This window comes from Agelaius phoeniceus, chromosome 5 (genome assembly GCF_051311805.1).
Source record: "Agelaius phoeniceus isolate bAgePho1 chromosome 5, bAgePho1.hap1, whole genome shotgun sequence".
In the NCBI taxonomy this organism is placed as follows: Eukaryota; Metazoa; Chordata; class Aves; order Passeriformes; family Icteridae; genus Agelaius; species Agelaius phoeniceus.
This window is the reverse complement of record NC_135269.1, coordinates 9068584-9085000: the sequence shown is the minus strand read 5'-3', so window position 1 is coordinate 9085000 and position 16417 is coordinate 9068584. Positions and strand designations below refer to the sequence as shown.

Below are 16417 nucleotides of genomic sequence, written 5' to 3'. Positions count from 1 at the left end.
AAATTGACAGAGCCAGGCTGTTCTCAGAGCTGCACTGGGATTAGAACAAAACCCTTAGGACAGAAGTTGGAATAGTGAAAATTGAGACCAGATTTTGGAACAGGCTGCCCACAAACATGTTGGACCTGAGGATAATCACAAGGAATTACCCTGAAGAATTACCCTACCACAAAGAATTATTCCTGAGGATAATCACAAAGAATTTGACTGGACATGGCCCTGACTCACCTGTTCTAACCAGATCTGCTCTACATAGTGGCTTGGATTAGAAAACTTCCAAATGCACCTTCCATGGATGGTCTATGTTGCAATGTATTCCGTTTAATCCACAACAGTATCATTAAAATAAAAAGTGAATCCACTTTTGACATTGTTCTTCAGCTGAACTGTACTCATAACTACCAACATCTGTCCAAGACCATTTATGACTGGGTTTGCTGATGACAGAAGAACCAACCCTAAGAGAGGAGCATGAAAGAGTAGCCCTAGAATCTTCAATGCTGTAGGAGGAATAAAAGGAGTGAAAGCCTAATGAAATAGGGAGGCCACAGGAAGATGGAGACAGACTATTGACAAGAGCCTGGAGTGACAAAGGGGAATGGGTTCACACTGACAGAGAGAAAGTTTAGATGGGGTATCAGGGAAAACAAAAAAATTGTTCCCTGTGAGGGTGGTGAGGCCCTGGCACAGGGTGCCCAGAGAAGCTGTGGCTGCCCCATCCCTGGCAGTGCCCAAGGCCAGGTTGGATGGGGCTCTGAGCAACCTGGGATAGTGGAGGGTGTCCCTGCCCATGGCAGGGGTTAGAAATGAATGAGCTTTGACATCACTTCCAACCCAAACCATTCTATGATTTTATGTTTTAACAAGTATTTTCATCACGAGTTCAAAGAAAAAATGTCTTACATAAATCTTTGTACCCAACAGAAATGTTTCTTGAAAAAGGCTGAGGTGCATTTTTGGCATTAAGGAAAAACATCCTGACAAGAAAGCAAAACTGCATGGGGATGCTTCTTCTTTGGAAGTAATAAATTACTTTGTTAATTCATTACTTTATTCAAAAGCTTTCCCAGGAATCATTACATTGTACAATTTGATCATGAACATGGCAAGATAATTACAAATAACAACTCTTTTTCTCAAAAAGAAAAGTCTAACACTTCATAATGAATCAATGGCTCCTTGAGCCAGGTTCAGTAGTCTCAACCTGCATCTTCCTCTCAGCCTTTGAACAGACACAGTGCTTTGCAATTCAGGGCTTCCCTCTCAAGAGAAGAGCTGATATCAGTTCCAAGAATTTCATACAACCAGTCACTCCAACTATATGCTTGATTTTTCTACTGTGATTTAGGAAAACAATCTTTTTACTTACAAGCAAATAGAGAGTACAGAAACACCTCATGTTAAGAGTTTGGGAATGCTGGAACAAACTGTGGCCTTTCTTCTACAGTTCATGTCTGATAAACTTAAGAAATGGAGGGTTTAAAAGCAAAAAGAAAGGGTCACATGTTTCAAATGCATTCCCACTTAAAGTATTATTGAGTTTCAAGAACTCAGATTGATAACTGAAATTCTCCTGCTTCTCCATGTTACTGTCAATAAGCAGCACTAGCAAATGCAATAAATTCTTTTTACCTGCAAATCACAGTAATGTGCTTTAACAGAACTTAAAAAGAGGTGCCTGCACAATGGGGAAGCTTTCCAAGAGTAAAAGGCACCAAGTTCTGCCTCAAGGGAACTTTGTCACAGAACAGGTATGTGAAAATAGAAGGTTTGACACAATCTTAGTAACAGTAAGAGCATCACAGCAACACAATTTAATATAACAACATGTCAAACAAAAATCTAGGTCTTTGAATGCATGCTCGTATGGATGTGTGGTAACTTGCACTAATAAATGTCATTAATGTTATGAAAAGAGTGCTCAAGACCTTTCACACTAAAAAGGAATATATGCTTCACAGGAAAATAAAAAGTAGAAAAAAACAACTAAACAAAACCAAACCCAGGGTAATACCAGGTTTTGGCACGATGCACTGCCTAGGAAAATCTGGTGCTGAGTGAATCACTTATTCTAAAAACCAACACTCCTTCACTAGGAGAATCTTTAAAGTAAAAAAAGAAAAAAAATAACCCTTAAAAATTCTATAGATCATCTTGTTATGCACTTAAAAATGAGGCTTTTTTATCTTAATTAAAAGTAAAATAAGATAGTAAAGGTCTAAATATAAAGCATAATCAGTACACCTGATAGTTAAATATTATGAAAAAGATAGTCTCTAACTTACATATAAGCAATTCACAAAAACTGTGAAATGTCAGCGTGTACAGGTCATCATTCTAATCTTCTGCCAAAAAAGCTGACATGTGACCATGGATACTTAAAAAAAACCAAACAAAAAACCCAAAGAACCAAAAAACCCCACAAAATCAGCAGCACATGGTAAAATAAGATTATACTAAAGAAATACATTATTTAAGATAGGATTGTACTAAATAAAATAAAATACACAGCATTATTTTATCATTCCCCTAGGTCTCCTAATGGACTGGAAGACTCACTTTTCCAATTAATAAAACAACTCCCCTCAGCTTCCTCCAAACCCTGAAAGTACAGCACCTCTCACAGGAAAGGGCACCCATTTCAGGCAAGAAACAAGACACTAATCTATTTCTCTGACATTATGAGATTATGTCTCAGATTTTCAAGTCCTTCTGATTTTACAGGACTCAGTTGCTGGTCTTGAAAAAGAAAACCTTAAATAATGCTAATAATATTCACTTCACCCCAATCACCTATTAGAAATTCAGATTTTATGGAAGTTTAATGCAAAAACTGAAATACAACACCCTTTTAATCCTTTGTTTGCAAGCTCTAGATACACTTTAAGAAGCAGATAAAGGCCAGATATTACTCTCCCTCCCACACAGAAAGAAGAATGTATCATCATTGCACCTTTTGCTCCCTTTACTAATACCTAAAAAGAAGACTTGATGACTTTTTGTTCACATATTAAGCAGATTAACTTGATTTTCCCTGCTCTCCAAAGAGATGGTCCAGTTCATGAAGAAGCAACTCATAATGTGACTTAAAATTCCTTTTCATATGACTCTTATGAAGCAAACTGGAGATGTTTCACATTGTCCAACTCCCAACTCATAAACAAGCAAAATCAAAATGCTAATGTGCTTTCCAACAGAAAACACTGCTGCCAGAATGTCTGTGCACATTATCTTTCCTTTTCTCATCTTCGTTTTTGGTCTGCTCCTAAGCACGCAACACAACACTTTTCATCACATGACCTTTGACCAAATGGATATTACCATAATTGTATGTTCTCTGTTACAATCAAAAACACAAAATATTTATTTCTCACAGAAAGGGCTGATTGCCATCAATGCCTTAGTAATATGCTGAGGGAGCTGCAAACAGAGATTCCAGATTAGGCCAGTGCGAAATCAGGATTTGAGTTCAACACCTACATGCTTTTCTTTCAATCAGATCACAATACTTTAAAATAATTTATCACTTCAGGTTGATTCTTTATGCCTACCATGCATTTCTAGAATACAGCTCCTCTCTAGGCCCAAAGCTTTTGACAAAGATTTGTCAGAACTACCAGGCCCTTTTCAGAAAGAGGGAGATGTTTCCTAAGAGGTTCCATTCTCAGCAAGTTACTGAGATGTTTCCTAAGAGGTTTCATACTCAGCAAGGACATTTAAGGACCAATTAAGTGAGAAGGGAACATACCAAGAATATCACACGTCAGTTAACAATTAAGCAAAAATTATTTCTCATTCAAGAAGAGTTCAAACTCCTCCCCAGCCCCAAACAAACAGACAAAACCAAAATGCTCCACATCTTCCCGGTTTAAAAGAAACCAATTGTTCCTTCTCCCAGCTAAATTATTTTAAACCACAATTTTGTAAGTCCTCTAAGACTTTTGCTAAACTGGAAGTAAATGCATGCCTAACAGATATTCATCCTAAAGTATAAAACTTCCAGGCATGTAGAATACATGTACAAGAACAAAACAGTAACAAGTTGTAGTGGAGAGTTACAAGCACACAGTGAAATTATACAAGCACACAGTGAAATTATACAAGCACACAGTGAAATTAGAAATAATATACTTGAGAATTGGTGGATTATTTAAGGTAACAAGGGCCTTATATATTCACAGAGCCTAATGGCTTTTGACACCAGCACTGCTTAAAGAGAACTACTGAAATTTATTCAAATTACTATGCAAAAGTATCCCTTCTGGCAATGCTGCAAAAATGACAGAACGTTTGGGTTCCAAAGTGCAAACTACACACTACATGCAGAGTGATATCTTTTAACCATGTTAATTACTGGGCAATTACACAGTCTTCAGTCAGCAAAATTCCCAATGAAAACAAGTTCTGCTTGACTAAAGTCAGCAAGAATAAACTTGAATATCACAACAACAACCATTAATGCCCTACACTTACACTCAATAGTAATTAAGAAAAAAACCCAACTCATTTAGCAATTTAAAGTTTCAGGTGATAACTATAATCATCTGTAGAGACTTTGACAAAGAAATGTATGTGAATGGCCAATCTCAAACTAATCCAGCCATCTTCTAAAATATATGATTGTTAAAAAAAAAATCAACTGAAAACTCACAACTATCTTCCTTCACTCATAATTAATAGGTTATTCCTATCATCAAACAACTACTTTCCCCAGGACAAATATTGCACACTGCACAACTTACACAGAAAATGAATATTGTAAAGCATTTCACTAAATAGGAACAAAGAAAAAACCCTTTTAAATGCCAAAATAATTTTAAGAAATTCAAACCCAGTGGATTTCATGAGAGCAGCTGCTCAGGAGGGAGCCTGGGTGGCTGGCACCAGAATTCTGACCAGGAGCCTGGCCTGTTCTAGTCTGCCTAAGACTAGAACTAAACTCAACTCTGAGACTGCTGGTCTCCTTTCAGCCTTCCCTCACTTTTTTATTTGGTGTGTGAGTTTATAATTCAAACCCTCTGGAGGAACCTGGACTGGATTAATAAGCAAAAACTAATCATTAGCCCCTGCTGTACCAATGTCAGTGTTCCATCCTTTGTTAGCTTTACCAACTTCACATGTTCTGCAGTCATGTAGAGTTAAACCAGGTTAAATACACATAATTTTTTAATACAATAATTTTTCCCTGGGATTCAATGTTGACATACAATTTAACATAAAAAAAATCTTTTTTAAAAAACCCCCACAAAACCCTTATGTATTAACTAGAAACTCTAATCAGATTATGGTGTGTTTTACACCATGAGGAAATTGGAAAGATTTTAGCATAGATGTTACTGGAAGACAACCATTTAAAATCAAAATGTATTCTGTTTTTGCAACAACTTTTCTAACTTTTTTCCTTTTTTTTTTTTAAAGAAAAAAAATATTCAAATATGTTAGAAGGAGAATTACTTCATTTCCAAGTGTGTTTTACAAATACTACATCTAGATCATAGCTTTTAAAAAGTGATTTACATTTTTGTAACGATTACTATTTGTAACAACTACTCTTGCTACTCAGTATTCAAGTGTTTTACTAAAAACATGTCTTTAATAAAGTTCACATCACAATAACTCAATAAATTAACCTCTTCCATCTTTCCTTAACACACTCTGGAATACATTAGGGCAATTTAGCAAGCCAGTATCTTGTAAAAACATTTTGAAACCTTTTACTGACAAGTTCATTTTTTAACAGTATTATCTTGGTCCCCCATAAATGAATTACAAAGGTGGTAACTTCTAAAGCTATGCTCTGAAAATACTAGGGATTTACACTACATTATTTCAGCTTGCTATAATAAAAAAAGAGAGAAAAAAAACACAAAAAAACCCTAAAGAAACAACTACTAACTTTGTCCAACTGTGAAAATACCACTGGGGCAATACAGGTGTGTGTACCTAGATATAGGTGTGTATATATATATATATATATATATATATTAGGAGAAAGACAAAGAACACACTTATTTTCAGATAGTTAAACAAAAGGATCTATGTATAGCAAAGTCTTCAGGGCACGCAGTCAATTTAAATGAAATAGTTCCAAAATAGAAGTATAATTTGACTCAGTTTTTGAAATTTTCAAGCATATTAGTTCTTGTCTCTTCTCCACTTAAAGATTCTTAAACCAATATTGCTCTTTCAACGCCAGCAAGAGGGCAAGTCCAGCCTCTTTATAAACATTAAAGGCAGTTCATAAGTGCATTTGTAAGGATAATTTAACTAAATCCCAGGTACATTCAATATTGATGGAAGTTAAATAGCTGCATCACACACTTTTTGAGCACTCTTTAGTTAGAAAAATTACTTATTAAAGTCCTAAAGCAGAACCTATTTTTTAGCTCCTAATAATAAATTTCATCTGGTCTTGGAGTATCAGTATCTCATTTTATCATTCATCACACCGTGATTAACCCTAAATTTCTGTAAGAATATTTTTTAAGTGGATTAAACAAAAGTGGTTTTAAAGTTCTCAGTTTCTGAGACCCCTCCCAGAGTCAGTTTACAATGCTACTGTCCATCACTGCTAAACAAATGTGCAGGAACTTGTACAGAAGAAAAGAAAAAAAAAAGAAAAAATGGAAAAGGGGACAGAAATTTTGGGAAAAAATCAGGGAGATGTGACCAAGACAGATATCCCAGTGGGAGTGTGTTACAGCCCACCCAACCAGGATGGAGACAGATGAAATACTCTCTAAAGGACTTGGAGAAGTCTCACAATTGCTGGCCCTTTTAGTGGGTGTCTGCTAGAAATCCAACCCAGCAGAGGGGAAACAGGACTGCAAGGAGGGCATGAGGCTCTGCAGGGAGGAATTCAAGAGGGCCCAAGCCCAACTAAAATTTAACCTGGCTACCACCATAAAAGACAATACAAAAATGATTTTATAAACACAACAACAAGAAAAGGACGGCTAAATCTCCATCCTCACTGGATGCAGTGGAAAATAATAGTGAGGAAGAATGAGGGAAAGGCTTTGGATTTTTTTTAACCTGGACTTTAGTAGAACTTAGCTTTTTTCAACGTCTTCACGTGGAGAAACTGGCTGCTCCTGGCTTGAACTTGTGCAGTCTTTGCTGGGTAAAATAAATGGCTGGGTGAACAGGCCCAGAGAGTTGTGAACAGAGCTGGGAATGTTTGGTCTGGAGAAAAGGATGCTTGGGGGGGGACCTTTTGGCTCTCCACAACTCAGGAGAGTTCAGCCAGATGGGGGCCAGGCTCTGCTCCCAGGGAACAAGGGAGAGGAAAAGGGGAAAAAGCCTCAAGCTGCACCAGGAGATGTTTAGATGGAATATTGGGAAAAAAAAAAAAACAAACTTCCACAAAAGGGTGGTCAAGCACTGGAAAAGGCTGCCCAGGGCAGTGGTGGAGCCACCAACCCTGGAGGGATTTGAAAGTCATGTGGATGTGAGACCTGGGCACATGGGTCAGTGGTGAACTTGGCAGTGTCAGGTTAATGGTTGGACCCGACCATCTTGAAGGTCTTTTCCTACCTTAACAATTCCATGATTTCAAACTAAGTACAACTTTTCTTCAGTCTGTAGTGGATCAGGCCAAGACACTGATTTTTCACTGTGGCTGTTTGTGAACTAAAAGCAAGCTGACTGTGGCATGTGCATCGTGTGGAAACCTCTTCAGAAACTCACTATTGCACTATTTCAGAAGCTGCACCCCATGGAAAGTCCTTTTAAAAGCTTAACTGGCAAATGCATGCTAAAATATTTTGGTTTCCATCTAAATCTACACTAAATTCCAATCCTCAGAGACAGGATTTCCACTTTATTTCTCTCTATACACACACACTAAGCTCAAGAACTGTAACACAGTAATGTGTTGTTAAAATTTTGAAAAAGTAAGCCTAGCACAAAGAACTTGACTGTAGGTCTCTCTTCCTCAGAAATTTCTTAAAAAATCCCAAACATTGCTGTATTCTGCAATAAACAGAAGATACTTATATAAAAACATAGGTATTTAATATGAATGGATACTAAAACAAATTCAAAGTAAAGCAATTCCATCTTTCTGTAAACCCACCTCAAGATAAAAAAAAATCTAGCAGTGGGTTCTGGCAAAGTATTTAGGAATAAAGAACTACAAGACCAAGTTTTCACAACAATACACAGAATACTGGATAGCTTTTACCTGCATTCACTTTATTCAGAAACCTTAAGGAGACACAGAATAAACATTAAGGAAACACAGAATGAACTCGTAATATTTAGTACATTTATTTATTTACAATCTAACGGAAGTTTAGATAACAAAATAATTTCTAAACCTTTGGAAGTTTTCTATTGCTAATATTTAAATTTTATGTGAAATCATTTCACTTGAAGGAGACAACAAAATTACTTATGAGCTTCTAATTTTAAGGCTTATAAGGTTGTTACAAAGAATCCTTTCATAATCTTGTATATTGAGATCAAATTGCTTATGAATTGATGTAATGGATTGTTAGTTTCTGCTTCCCAGATGAAGGGGGTTTGTTCAGCTGGGTTTTCAAATGTTAAACTACTTCCAGCACTAGGTTAGCTCCTGTTTTGCGGCGGGAGATTATATTCTCTTTTTGTGAGCATGATTATTAACTGATGAAGCACCCCTAAACCTGTTCACCTTCTTCCAGATTCCTTCTGCCTCCAGCTGATGTGCCCAGCACATGGTGCAACACCAAGGATGTCTGCAGCAGTGATTTTCTTGAAATGCCCACAGCTTAGGGCAAGCATCTGTCATCCCTTTCAGCTCGTATTTATTCAATATCCTCTGCCACAGCAGCATCCCCTCCCCAGAGTGTTCACAGAATAGTTCCAGCTACAACAGACCTACAACAATCATCTGGCCCAACAGCCTGAGCCCTCACCAAGAAGGGCATTGTCAAAGTGCTTCCAAGACATGGACGTGCCTGGGGCACCGACCTGGGAGCCTCTGCCCTGCCTGGCCACCCTCATGGAGGGCACCCCTCAGTCTCCCTCTCTCCAAACTGGACAAACCCAAAGTCCTTGACTGCTCCTCACAAGGACATGCTTGTATCATATCCATACCGAAGTATGGAATGTCCACTCCATTATCATGCACACTCGCCGTCACTTGAAAGAGATGATTGCCATTTGTGAATTTTTCGTCTTCTACTCAGACCAAAAGATGCAGTGCTTGGGTGTGCTGAGGGCTCTCATGAATGCCATGGCTCATGGCCAGAGTGCAATTCTCCAGGATGTACAGAAACGAAACCCAATCAGCTCAAACGAAACCCAGCACGCTCAAACACCGACAGCAATGTCCCTGTGAACTGCTTTTCTATAAATAATACAGCACATTAAATTCCTTTTTAAAGTCCTTTGTTGAAGGAAAAGCAACAGCTCTAGTAACAGATCCTAGGCTACAGCCTTGAAATTACTAGTTTTCACACTGGAATGAGTTTGGATGTTTTGCACTTCAAAATGGGCTTGCACATCCTAAATCCTTCATTTCCAAAGATACCGAGTTTTAAATACTGTCAGCCCTTAGTGCCAGATTCCAACTGTATTCCCCAAGCAACCTACCCTCAGCAGACATTGCTTTGATTGATCAGCTACAGCCAGAGGAAAGATGAAGAGAAGCAAAAGTCTCAATTTGGAACCACCTCTGCTATCAGCATCAAACATTTTAATTACTTTTTCTGAAAGGAAACAAACAGACCCAACCATTACTGTTGCACAGGCACCTAAAATCAATTTATGTATGGGCACAAAAATTTGCCCATCTTTTCCAGGACTGCACTAAAATGACAGGAATATTCCTGGAGTCTATGGAAGAATGGGTTTGGATGGGTCTTTGGAAGAATGGGTCTGAACCTGACTTATGTTTCAGTGCAAGTGAAGATTTGCCTGACTATTTGAGTATTATGATGCCATACGTTATCAGATAAAGAGGTTCAAATTTGGTCCTTTAATGCTGGATAGGTGAAAACTCTACATTCTAAAACTTACCACAGTTGTTCATGGGAGCCCTAAAAATCAGGATTTAGCACTATATCATTTTCACTGAGTGGAAGGTTTTTAAAGACCTCAGAGTTCTATACACTGCCTGAGATTTTACGTCTCTTTTTTTTCCTTGTACTAAATTAGCACTATAGTTTAGACATGCTTGATTTTCTTAAAACTAAAACCTAGAACTTCTGCAAATATAACACAAGACATATTTTTAAGCTAAATCCATTTCCAAATTCTTCTTTGAAAGACATTCGAATGAATTTTTATCATTCCAATGACAAATACAAACACAAACACAAAGCTTTTTTCTTAAGGGCATTATATAGGTATGATAAATACCTCTCTTTCTGAGGATCCAAAATAACTTGATATATATTATGCCCATTCCTCTAGGTGTGATTCAAAGGATGGGAACATTTACTAGGCAGTGTCTGTAACAAGGTGGTCATAGGAAATTTCAGCCTCATGAGTGCCAACAAACTTAAGGCAGACACAGATGTCAAATAAATCTGATGGGAAACTGCAGAAAAACTCAATAAAATGTACATCCCTGAAAACCACTTGAGGAACATCCATTGCCACTTCTATGTGTAAGTAAAAAAACTTAATTCACTTTTTCTTAATTCAGAAAGTCCTCTGTGATTACTTAGAAAGAAATTTATGGGTGCATAATTCTGTTTCTCCAACCACTCCCTAGAATGGAATTTACATTTTTAATGGTTTAATTGAAAGAGTGGACAGAACCCCCAGAATTCATTTCAGTCACACCTAAAATAAATCTGCCAACTGAACAATGAAAAGGAAAAAAAGCCTGCTATGTCAGAAAAGTAAAATTCTTCACACTGGTCAGTCCCCTTTATCTTCAGGATAAAGTAATATAAATCCTACTGTATACCAAGAAAGTTTAGATAATATAATTCTACAATAAGAAAATTACAAAGCACTTTATTTTTATATGTAAAAATAGTACTACTTCTGAAGAGACAGGTCTAGAGAGCAGATACCTTTGCTTAAAGGATGCAAAGCAATGAGGGAAGATTAGGGTTGCAAGAGGCCTTATCAGAAAAGATAAATCCAACCTTCAAATTTAAGGTATTTATTTTTACTAACACCAGCAGGGGTTATTTCCACATAAGTCTTAAGTCTTTAGAAATACGAGGTAGAAAAAAGAAAAACCAGTCCTGCATTTTGAACTTCTGATGTATTCTTACATTTACAAATATCAAAGTAATGAAGTAATGAAACATAGCAGATGTTAAAATACAGTGCCTGAAAGTCACCTTGAAACACTTTTCAGATGATCTGCCACTTACACTGCAGTTAAAAGCAGATTTAGTCCACATGACTTAAAATTTAGAGTCTGTAGCCTGAGACTTGGGAGTGTTCTGAGGGGAAAGCCCTACACAAAAAGCAAACAAACAAACAAAAAAACCCAACTTTAAAAAGTAAAAGTTCTGAGTATCAAGACTGGTTTAACAAGAATTTTTCTCTTTCATTATTATAACCAAATAAGTTTTCCTTGAGCAGAAAGAAAAGTTCCCTGTAAGGGCACTTGAGCATGAAGCACTGCACAGATGGACAGCAGCAGTTTCCACCACACATGAGGATGTGGGGCCCTGCACACACAAACCACACCTCCAGTACCTGAACATGGGCAGGAAGGCACTGTCAACTCTACATTTAAGGACTCACAGAAAGTGGGTTTCCATCATACCACAAACCTTTTCCCATTTGGCTTTCCTGGAAGCTGGGTTTTTAACAAAGCCCTCAGAGAGACACCACGCTCAGGTATCTGTCTCAGCAGTTCTGTAAAGGGGATTTGGGGAGTTATTGCCCTTAAGATTGCAATCCAATTGTTCCTCTGGAGCAGAAATATGCCTCATAGCATGACTGCATCCTGGCATCTCTAAATCTGTGTGGTTGCCATCAGCCTGACACCACAGAAGCAGCTAACAGTATCTAGACAGCAGATACTCTTCACCAAGCTCTGGCAGCAGCTGTGCCACTTGGAAAGAAATGTGAAGGAGCTGGCCCAACAGCCCATGGTTGTTTTCAAAGACATGCAGGAAACAGTCAAGGAGCTCCTAATCAATTGCAGAAGGACTAAAACTGCACTGGGAGCTCTAGTGAGGCACGGTCTGATCACTGTCTCCAAATCCTCATGGAGATTTCTGTGTGAGCAAGACAGAAGCAAATGTTTCATCTGGTATGCTCAGTTTTCAACCACTCCGGGTAGAATCAAACTGGTAGGAAGCCTTAAACTTAATTATAGCAATGGTCAGACAGAGATTTGGATGAAAACAAATCCAAAGGCAACAGACCCTGTTTTAATGCCAATTGTCTCAATCTGGTGTGCACATGACCCACCCACCCCCTCAGCTGAGCTACAGTAAAAAACCATCTCAGCTTCAGTGTCCCAGACTAACAGCAGAAAGTGGTGGAACAATTCACACAGACACACTGAGGCACAGAGCACATAAACTTATCTCCTGATTTTAACTGTCTTCAAAATACACTGAAGAATCTCTTTAAGAAGCTCTGAAAAAAGGCTCTGGGATTATCTACCCTTCTTTGAGCTTCCAAGCATCACCTGTTTGAATGCTACTGTGATTTTCTTCTTTCAGATCCTACCAGTGTGAGGGCCACTACTGCACTCAACAGACACTGTCTGCCCTGCAGTCTGTGTTTGAGGATGGTCAGCAGTTTGCTTCCAGTATTAGGGAGTGAGAAACTGATAGCCCCTGAAGGAAAAACAAGGAAGTAATTACAACACTTGCATCAACATTTACTTTAGACAGTCAAGCCATGGATGTGGAGGCGCTCAGATCATGGTCATATATTCAAAAAATATATTTGGAAGAGCAAAATCTGAATAACAGGAAGGCAAGCAGCCAGGAAGTGCTGAGAACAAAAACTATTAAGCAGGTCTACTGAAACAGGTGTTCAAGCACTGTGACAAACACTATCCAAATTCCACTAAAAGGCTGCAGCAAGGTGGCAGAAGATGAGTTCACAGTGTGCGATTGACTGGCAAAAAGAATTGCTAGGAGAGAAGAGAAAAACTGCTTATGAAATAAAGTAGAGTCTACTGACAAGAACCAAAGCTGCAGCAGAGCTCATCATGACAATATCCTAGAGCAGAAGGGTGGGCTCGGGTGCTGAGGTATCAAGAGGACACAACCAACCCTGTTACACAGATCAGAAGCCTCAAAACTCCCAAAATATTCAAATACCAGATTTACAGAAAGTGGTTTAGATGCCTGAAGAGTCTGAGAGATTTTCAGGAATACTTCAACACCTAACTCCATTTACAGTAACAGATACTGGGCGCCCACGCACCTCTGAAAAATCACACAGGATATTTCACAACTGAAAGATTCTGGACAATGTCTGAAAACTTGGCCACGAACAGTTTGGCCTTGGAAGCAGATGAACAAAGAACTCATAGCCAGGATTTCCAAACCTCTGGGCTAGAGAGCTACTCCAAGGGTTCTCCCATTGACATTTTCTGGGGCAGAGAAGGAAAGCACAGGGAAAGAAGGCAGGCCCCTGCTGCTCATCTGAAGTAATTCACAAATCCCCTTTTGTAGCGATCCTTATGCCCTGTGAAAAATGCATGTATTTTATAACTGGCTTTTCGCAAATATTAAAATGAATATTATATGTGTTGTGTTAGAAAGTAATGCTGTATTAATTCTCTTAAGTAGCGTGTTAAATATAGTTTTAGGTTATAAAAAAAATGTCAAAATAGAAACTATGCTATGGAGGATATTTTTAAAGAAAGGACTTGCACCGAGACAGCAGCCACAGGACACCAAAATCTTTCAGAGAAAAAGAATTTATTGCCCTCTTTTCAGAAGAAACGAACTTCTTCCTGCCTCGAAGGCGGTGTTAGGAGTCAGAGGAAGAAGGTGAGGATGACCAGATAGAATCCGCTATTTGAATGGAATTTATGCATCATGTATGGGGTGTATGAATATGCAACAGGTTATTGTTTTTAAAGGTTAATCCTTTGTTAACGGGTGTCCTTTTTCGGGCTCGTCCTGCCCAGAAAAAGGTACCTGGATGTCCGTAACTCTTCGTCTATATTGTCTCATATTGTCCTAATTCAAATTGTCCAAATTATTATTACTCTAATTGTATTACTATTTTTATAACCATTTTATTCCTATTAAAGTTTTACAATTTTAAAAACAAGTGATTGGCGTTTTTCACGTGCCCCATCATTAAGGGCATCACCAGCGCCACACACGGTGTCAGTGCTGCGGCACAGGGAGGGCTCGACAGGGCAAGCAGGTGAGGGGGCAGATGAAGGAAAGAGAAAGCAGGTGCAAGTCAGAAAAGGCAGGAAAGGGTAGGAAAGGGCAGGAGAAGGCAGGTGCTGGCAGGAGAAGACAGGTGAGGGCAAGTGAAGGCAGGTGGAAGCAGGTGGAGGCAGGAGGAAACAGATGAAGCTGCCGGCAGCTGGAGGCAGGAGAATGGCGGCAGGTGGAGCCGGACCTCGAAGGGCCCATCCCTGCAGCCACGCTCCGGCCGGGCTCTGCCGCCCGCTCGGCCAGCGCAGCTCCTGGCTGTGACTCGGGGCTGGCAGGGCTCGGACCCGGCTCCGACCCAGGGCTGGCAGGGCTGTGAGCCAGCCGGGACCAGCCCCGCTCCTGCCGGCCGGCCCCAGCCCGTCCCCGCTCCCCGCCGGCGCGGCCTCACCCGGATGTGGATCCGGCCGCCCCCCCGCTCCCCGCGGCCGAGGTCACCTTGATGCCTCCGAGCTGAATTGTCTGTCCCCAGGCTGGGCTGTCTCACCTTGTGTAAACGCAACTGATGGCGTCAGATAACTTCTACAATACGAGTTGCTTAATGAAGGAAACAACCTTGTGTTTGTAGCATTGCGTAAGATTGCATCACCGGATAAATATGCATTAGGTAGGCGGAGAGCGTGGATTAGATAGGCGGGTCCATGTGAGTTGTGCTTTACAAAGGATTGCGAGTTATTACCACCTGAGCCGTGGTTTGTGGTAAGCCCCACTGTGCGCCCTTTAGAGAATAAACAGTATTCATTCTGTAAACTCTCTAGACTGCTCTGTTTGTGTTTAGGGAGCGCCTGAAGTCGGGAACAGCCCCCGCAGCGCCGGGCGCTGCTGCTCATCCCAGCCGGGCTCGGGGCCGCCCCCGCCGCTCGCTGATCCTGCCGGGCAGCTGCTTCAGTCACGGCTGGAATCACAGCTGGCTGGAATCATGGCTGGAATCAACCCCGGCATCACCCCAGCCCTCGATGGAGCCTCTGCCCCTTGCCCTTTGGTTCCCGGTCCTTGTTCGCTCACCTAGCCCGACTGTAGGCTCGGTGAGTGGCAGAGCACCAGCGGTGTCTCTTCAGTGTCATCCCAGAATCGCAGCATCCCGAGGGTTGGAAGGGACATCTGCAGATCATCCAGTCCAGCCTCTGTGCCAGAACAGGGTCACTCAGAGCAGGTGGCACAGAGGTGGGTTTGGAATGTCTCCAGAGCGGGTGTATCCACACCCTCCCTGGGCAGCTGTCCCAGTCCAGCTGCTCCATCCTCAATGGGAAGGAGCCCTTCCTCGTGTTAAAAAGAAACTTCTCGTGTTTTACTTTATGGCCTCTGCTCCTCATCCTTTCAGTGGGTACCACTGGAAAGAGTTTGGTCCCTGCTCTTGGCACTCCTTTGAGATACTTATCTGCATTAATGAGGTCCCCTCTCAGAACTCTCTTCTCCAGAATAAACAGCCCCAGCTCCCGCAGTCTCTCCTCACCAGAGGCCTGCTCATCACTTATCACCTTTGTGGCCTTTCTCCTTGTCTTTCTTGTGCTGAGAAGCATGGAAATGAATCAGGAACTGGCAGGACAGTGGGGATCACGCCAGCCCTGGGCCGGGCAGGAGGAAATAACCCTTTGTACCATTCTATGAAAGGACATGGAATAAAGAGGCCAAAGGAAGGGCAAGCAGCTGGGCTGTGAATGACACATTGTGTCATCATCCCAGTGATGAACTGGGAAAACAACTCATTAATTTCACTACCAACCTCTTTTGTGAACAGAACTGTGTCAGTATCAAGTAGAAAGATACTTAATGAACAGTACATTAAAGATCATGGAATGAAAAAGATGTAACATTATGCCACTGGAGCAGTACCTTGCAGCAGTTTCCTGTTCCATACTACATGAAGAAACATAAGATCACAGAATTACAGGCTGGTTTGGCTTCCAAGGGACCTTAAAGCTCATCCAGTTCCGCCCCTGCCATGGGCAGGGACACCTTCCCTCTATCCCAAACTGCTCCAAGCCCTGTCCAGCCTGGCCTTGGGTATTTCCAGGGATGGGGCAGCCACAGCTTTTCTGGGCAACCTGTGCCAGGGCCTCACCAAAATATTACTAAAATGAAGAGATGTTATGGTG

At 40.5% G+C, this 16417-nt stretch overlaps 1 protein-coding gene across 2 annotated transcripts in view; it reads right to left on the bottom strand.

Annotated features, from left to right (window-relative positions):
- Positions 1-15077, bottom strand: part of CCDC91 (coiled-coil domain containing 91) — a 114592-nt gene extending 99515 nt beyond the window's left edge. Inside the window, exon 1 of one of the 2 annotated variants that reach the window (XM_054631728.2) lies at positions 14809-15077. The gene's annotated coding sequence lies outside the window, so the exon portion shown is untranslated. Of the gene's footprint in view, positions 1-14759 lie in introns of both variants that reach the window. The other variant, XM_077178266.1, reaches the window with a different exon arrangement.
- Between the last annotated feature and the right edge of the window lie 1340 nt (positions 15078-16417).